This window comes from Euwallacea similis, chromosome 19 (genome assembly GCF_039881205.1).
Source record: "Euwallacea similis isolate ESF13 chromosome 19, ESF131.1, whole genome shotgun sequence".
Classification (NCBI taxonomy): Eukaryota; Metazoa; Arthropoda; class Insecta; order Coleoptera; family Curculionidae; genus Euwallacea; species Euwallacea similis.
Genome location: NC_089627.1, coordinates 3640523 through 3648106, shown reverse-complemented (window position 1 = coordinate 3648106; position 7584 = coordinate 3640523). Strand labels below are relative to the sequence as shown.

The following is a 7584-nucleotide window of genomic DNA, read 5'->3' as shown; positions in this document are numbered from 1 at the left end:
CAAACTGATGACAGCGTTGGTCAATACATAAATTGCACAGTCGTAACAAGTTTTGTTGTACCCTTTGGAAAATTCCTAGGGTATACCAAATCACATCAAAAGCATTAAAAATTCTTTCAGTTAATTCTTCAACATTTATTACTGGTGTTGTATACACTAAACCCTTCACATGACCCCAAAGAAAATAATCCAGGAGTGTCAAATCGGGGGAACGAGGAGGCCATGCCACTGGACCAAACCTACCTATCGAGTGCCTACCATAAACCTCATTAAGATGATCTCTGATGAACTGGAGCACCATTCTGCTGATACCACATTTTGCTACGTAGTACTAGTGGCATATTCTCCATAAGCTCTGGTAAATTATCACATAAAATTTGCAAATATCTGTTTGAATTTAAATGATGTCATAGTACAATAGGACCTAGTAAATAGTCACTTACTGTTCCAGCCCAAATATTGACTGAAAAGCGGTGCTGGTGGTTTTCAGTTTATTACACAATAAATTTTACGCGCATTGCAAACCATTAGTACTACTGTCAGTGAATTGACAGTTTATAATCATGTCATGAATTTATTTTCTTTAGGGTCATGTGAAGGGTTTAATGTACACGACACCAGTAATAAATGTTGAAGAATTAACTGAAAGAATTTTCAATGCTTTTGATGTGATTCGGAATACCCCAGGAATTTTCCAAAGGGTATAACGAAACTTGTTGCAACGGTGCAATTTATGTATTGACCAACGCTGTCATCACTTTGAACATTTATTGTAATATTAGTGTTTATTTCATTGTAATTGAATAGTATTAAAAGTAATGATAGAAAAACCTCAGACTTTCTTTAAAAAAGCGTTTAAAGTAGATATGTCAATAATTGTCATTTTTCTGGACAAATTTAGGGTATTTTACTAAGAGTAACTTTTTTATGCAGAATTGACTGTTCATTAATATTCTTGAACTCTTTTACCGATAAATCAAAATTTAAAAGTTTTGGATAAAAATATGTAATGATACACATGTAACTAGCACCCTCTGTAATGTACAAAATTTAAATTATCCCCATCAAATTTATCGGATTACGAAACAAAGATACACCGATTTTCATTTCAATAGTTCCAGTAGTTTTAAAATAAATTAAAAAAAAAGAAAAAAAGTAGAATGTTAATACCCTGTATCTCAGAAATAACGGGTCTTAAGTCAATCTTTTATTAAGTAAACTATACAGGGTTATTCACCCAAACCGTTCATTAGAAGTTTACTAGGATCTAAACATGATGCGAATTTGAAAATTTGGAGTTAAGTTAAGTTCGACATATACTATTTTTTAAAAATATTTTCAACTTGCTGTCACTTCCGGTTTAACCGGAAATAGCTGTAACTTGCTTATTTCAAATAGAACCCCCACTATATTATTTTATTTTTAGATTCTACGTAATATTCTATGTACATTTTCTGTATAATGTTCTATACTTAGTTCTTACCGTTTTTGAGATATTTGACTTTGAATTAAAAACGTGCCTCTGTAATGACCAATTTTAAAATTGCATATCTCCGCAGTTATTAAAGACATAATCACCATATTTTGCAGAATGTCAATACATAGTCTTAGGTTCACACTTTCACTAGTTATATGGCTTAGTATTATACAGGGTGTCCAAAATTCAACTCCTAACATTTGCATTTTTGAAGTTGCAAAAGTCGTTTTTTTTAAATGGGACACCCTATAACTTTAAGCAGTATCAAGTAGAAAATGTAATTCTCTATCGAACTGTATTAGGGTTACCTATACCTATTCCAAACCATTTTCGAAATAATTAAGTTTATGTAAAACTAATAGTACATATTCATTCTGGTAAATTTTTATTCTTCGCGTAATTGGCTATGGAAAAGAAATAATGACAGTTATTACTTTCATTGTACGTTTTTGTTTTTCGGTGGCTGTTAGTAGCAAAATTAAAGTGAAACTTTCAATCAAAATGGAAAAATACACAAACGCTGATATTCTCAATTTTGATTCAAAATTTCATTTTAATTTTGCTATTAACAGCCACCGAAAAACAAAAACGTACAATGAAAGTAATAACTGTCATTATTTCTTTTCCATGGCCAATTACGCGAAGAATAAAAATTTACCAGAATGAATATGTACTATTAGTTTTACATAAACTTAATTATTTCGAAAATGGTTTGGAATAGGTATAGGTAACCCTAATACAGTTCGATAAAGAATTACATTTTCTACTTGATACTGCTTAAAGTTATAGGGTGTCCCATTTAAAAAAACCGACTTTTGCAACTTCAAAAATGTAAATGTTAGGAGTTGAATTTTGGACACCCTGTATAATACTAAGCCATATAACTAGTGAAAGTGTGAACCTGAGACTATGTATTGACATTCTGCAAAATATGGTGATTATGTCTTTAATAACTGCGGAGATATGCAATTTTAAAATTGGTCATTACAGAGGCACGTTTTTAATTCAAAGTCAAATATCTCAAAAACGGTAAGAACTAAGTATAGAACATTATACAGAAAACGTACCTAAAATATTACGTAGAATCTAAAAATAAAATAATGTACTGGGGGTTGCATTTGAAATAAGCAAGTTACAGCTATTTCCAGTTAAACCGGAAGTGACAGCAAGTTGAAAATATTAAAAAAAAATAGTATATGTCGAACTTAACTTAACTCCAAATTTTCAAATTCGCATCACTTTTAGATCCTAGTAAACTTCTAATGAACGGTTTGGGTGAATAACCCTGTATACTGTGTCTATAAAGTCACGCATAAATTTTATTCAAAATTAGGTGTTTATTTTCTGGATAAACGTTGGGACACGCCGATTTTTATTTTTTATTGCGATTTTTTCATTTTAAATTCATGTATACAGGGTGATCCAAAAACAAGTTACCACAGTGAACTTCATTTTTTCAAATGAAAACTCCTATTTTTATTCCATTTTTGGATTTTACATTGAATTCTAAATATGTTTCATGTACCTTGTCTTAATACCTAAACTCAATTGTTATTGAGAAATTTACGCATCAATAACTGAGACCGAATACTAAAGATTTATTACTTCGTTTATTTTATTAAATATTCAAATTGATAACCATTCTGAATTTGACAGTATCCTAAACGGTCAGTAAATTCCTGTTGGACCCTCTGTAAAATATCTAGTGAAATGTTGCACTCGATTTTTATTCTATTTTTCAGGTCTTCAATGTTGTCGGGTTTACTTTTATACACTACATTTTTAAGATGTCCTCAGAGAAAAAAATCCAACGGGGTGAGCTCTGGCGACCTCGGCGGCCATTCGATGGTACTACGTCTTCTAATCCATTTATTCGGAAATATCTGATCAAGATATTCGCGAACAATGACAGAATAATGGGGTGGAGCTCCATCTTGTTGAAACCATAGGTTTGCGTTGATTACTCTTGGGTTGTTTATATCCGGAAACAAATTTATCAGCGTAGAAACCAAATATTCTTGTAAAAATCGAAGATATTTTGGGCCATCTAAATTTCCATCGAAGAAGTAAAGTCCTATAATTTGATTTCTTACTATACCAGCCATTACGTTAATTTTTTCTGGATGTTACGTATGAGTTTCTCTCATCCATCGAGAATTTTCTATTGCCCAGTACCTACAATTCTGACGATTCACTTCCCCATGTAATGTAAAAGTAGACTCGTTCGAGAAGAGGACATTTTCCAATAGAAGTTGGTTATTATTGATCATATTCATTAACACTTCACAAAACTATATTCTTCGATCTGGGTCGTCTTCAGTTAATTCTTGTATTGGATGAAATTTGAAAGGATGCCATTTTTCTAACTTCAGTATTTTATGCACCGTGGTACGCGTAGTGAAAATATCACGGCTAACCTGACGAACGCTGTTGTGTGGATTTTCGTCCATGCTCAGAAGAACATTTAATTTTAGTTGTTCGTCAACTTTAGGACGTCCGTTTCGTGGTAGATCGTTAACAGATTCAGTTTCTCGAAATTTTCTTTCAAATCTACTAACTGTTGATTGGGTTATCGGTCTTTCCGGGTATTTATTGTTGAACAGCGTACACACTTTTTGTTGCGTTCGAGTTCTATTACCGTACCCTATCATCATTAAAATTTTAATTCTTTGGGTAACAGTTAAATTCATTTTTGGCAATAAAGAAAATAGTCGTTTGACAATGTAAATCTCTACTATACTAGAAATAAAATAGTATCTATGTTTATCTACAATAATTTTTTTCTACAATTTACACAAAAAATTGTTATTGTTTACAATCCTTTTTGCTACGTGTAGTACTTTTATTCAACAAACAATGCGCCGGAGAGACTGTTGATCGAAGAATAAAGTTTTGGGAAGTTTTAATGAATTATGATTAATGATAATCTAATTTTATTGGAAAATGTCTTTACACGTAAATTTCTCGATAACAATTGAGTTTAGGTATTAAGACAAAGTACATGAAACATATTTAGAATTCGATGTAGAATCCAAAAATGGAATAAAAAATAGGGGTTTCCATTTGAAAAAATGAAGTTCATTGTGGTAACTTGTTTTTGGATCACCCTGTATACATGACTTTATCATGAAAAAATCGCAATAAAAAATAAAAATCGACGTGTCCCAGCGTTTTTCCAGAAAACAAACTCCTGATTTTTAAGAGAATTTATGCGTGACTTTACGGACACAGTGTATAATTTGTTTTGATACATTTCATGTGGTACAAAAAACTTTTAAGACAATATTTTGAAGTACCCCGTAATTGTTTAGACTAGTGTAGATGAATGGACAGTAAGATAATAACAATGGTTTCATCAGCACACACCCTTAATCCAATAAATTAATGTATAATATATTCAAAGTCTGATCAACGTTATTTGAATATCCCCCAATTAGATGTAGTAAGGCGCTATAATAAATTCATGGAAGGCGTTGATTTACTAAATCGACAAATTGTAACTTACAGAAGCTATCGTAAAACAAATGGCCAGTTAGTGTTTGAACACTTTATGGACTGTGCAATAGTCAATTCGTGGAATCAATACAAAAAAGATTGCCAAATTTTAAAAGTAAAAAAGAACGATATTTTAGATTTAATTGGATTTAAGATGCGCGTAACAGAAGCCTTAATTAAGGGGATATTGACTACCCAATCAGAATCAGATCATGAAACTTTTAAAACTCCAGTATAGAGAAAAACACCGGGTCGACCTGGAAGAGTGCCATTACCTCCACCTGAATTTGCCAAGTCAAAAGCCCTACACTCACCAAAAGCCATGGAGATAAAAGAGGCTCAGAGGTGCAAAAATCCCACTTGTACGAGGCGTACACAAGTTAAGTGCGTTTCTCGAAATATTTTTTTATGTATTGTGGAGGATCGCGATTGTTATGTCGAGTTTCATCGTTAAGCAATAAAAACAATAATTTATAACATATTTCCGATTAAAAAGGGCTTCATTTAATTTTATTATTTCTTTTGTTCTTTACTTTTTTATAGAATGTATAATTTGCCCACAAATGTGCACACTGGAATTTTTGAAGATAAAACACAAATTAGCCCCAAGACTCAATTTGTGTACAAATTATTTTATCGCCCTCTATAACTGAGTTGTGAAATTTGGATCAAATAATAATTCAAAATAATAACCTACATGGCGGTGAGCCAACCAAATTAAAACTGCACACATTTATATTATGTGAGTTTGAAAAGGATATAACTAATGCTTACTAACTAACATACTAACTAGAGTGAACCAAAAGTTCATGCGTTTTTTGCGTTGTTTCAGTTTATACAATTTTTTTAAATCAATAAAATTACATTATATGCAAGTGTTATATATTACTTTGTAGCGTTTGAAAAGCTCTTTTATATTTACTTGTTAGCTACAATTAATTTATAGTTTTATAAATTTATTTTCGTTATAGTAAAAACATAGAAAATTTTGAAATTCGAGTATTTTTACGTCATTACTGGAAGCAAAAGTATAAAGCTACTGAAACAGCAAGGAAAATATGTGAAGTGGAAATAGAAGATATAGGCTCAGTTAGTACTGTGCAAAAATGGCTCAAAAGGCTCAAGGAAGGACACAGAGACCTCAGAGGTGAGCCACGCTCGGGTCGTCCTATGATTGTGAATACTGAAGCCATTCGTGAAGCCGTCGAAGCCAATCCATCAACCAGTGCCTGAAGATTGTCGGCTGAACTCAATATTCCACAAACATCAAGTGTCCGACATCTTAATGTTATTGGAAAGGTCAACAGACACTGTCGAGAAATGCCCCATGTTTTAACGGAAAATCAAGCTCAAAATCGTGTAGACACATGCCGAAAATTGTTAGAAAATCTGCATGACGATCGTTTTATCCGCCGAATTGTTACTTGTGATGAGAAGTAGGTTTACTTTAGCAACCTAGACAAGCAAAATCAGTGACTGAATCCCGGACAAATGGCGGAACCGGTAACAAACCGAGACCAGTTTTCTAGGAAGACTTTATTGTGCATCTGGTGGAATTTTGAAAGTGTAATTCACTTTGAGATTGTTCCAAACAATCGTACCGTCGCCGCAGACCTTTATTATGCTCAACTCGACCGAATGTACACAGAGTTAGGTCAGAAGTACCCAGCATTGGTCAATTGAAAGCAAGTACTTCTATAGCAAAATAACACCAAACGGCACACCGCGAGATAAATCAAGAAAAACATCAAAGGACTCGACGCGATTGAACTTCTATCACATCCAGCATACTATCTTGCGTCATCCGACTATCACCTTTTTCGCTCAATAGCACACTTCCTGTGAGGTCGCAGCTTCGATAACTTAGAGCAAATCGAAACAAAGTGTCGCGAGTTTTTCAATTCTAAGGGCAAGGAATGGTACCAACGTAGAATCAAGCAATTCACCGATAAATGGCTTCAGACAATGTCGGATAATGCTGACTATACTCATATCATCTTGATTTACTCAGTGGTAAATAGGAATTCGTGAATGACGTATGCGTGAGGAATTAACTTTTCAGTTGTGATGTCTTTCAAAGTATTTATTTTAACAAGTAACGAAGATAACAACTGGGATAGTGATAACGATAAATTCCCGAAGGATATCAAATGCACCCATTTCCATCACTTGCCAAAGGTGTTCTGCCTTCTTGTTGTATATCACCATTGCCTGTCTCCCTGGTCCTTGGTCAGCTGCACCCCATGTGCAGCACACATGTTTCCTAGCCGTTGTCCACTTGTAAACGGTACAAGTGGGCCCATGTGTCTCCTTTTCAACAAAGGGTATTCTTTCCCTTGGCAATGATTTACAACGGGAGATGGGCAATGATTTACTACATGCAAGAAGTCCGAACAGACAATACAATCAAATGACTTTACTTTGAAATTTGATAATGTTTTGTTTTTTTTTTTAAATTAACTTTCAAAATGTTAATTAAAAAAAACGCACGAACTTTTGGTTCGCCCAAATAATTACTAAAAATTAAGTATAACTAACTGTAATGTACCTTTAGACTACGCCTATGCATTCCACTACTTTAGTTATATGCCCTGGATGGCCATATGTTGAGA

At 33.3% G+C, this 7584-nt stretch overlaps 1 pseudogene; it reads left to right on the top strand.

Moving 5' to 3' along the window:
• The first annotated feature begins 4802 nt into the window (after positions 1-4802).
• Positions 4803-5426, top strand: LOC136415266 (uncharacterized; annotated as a pseudogene).
• Positions 5427-7584: the final 2158 nt, after the last annotated feature.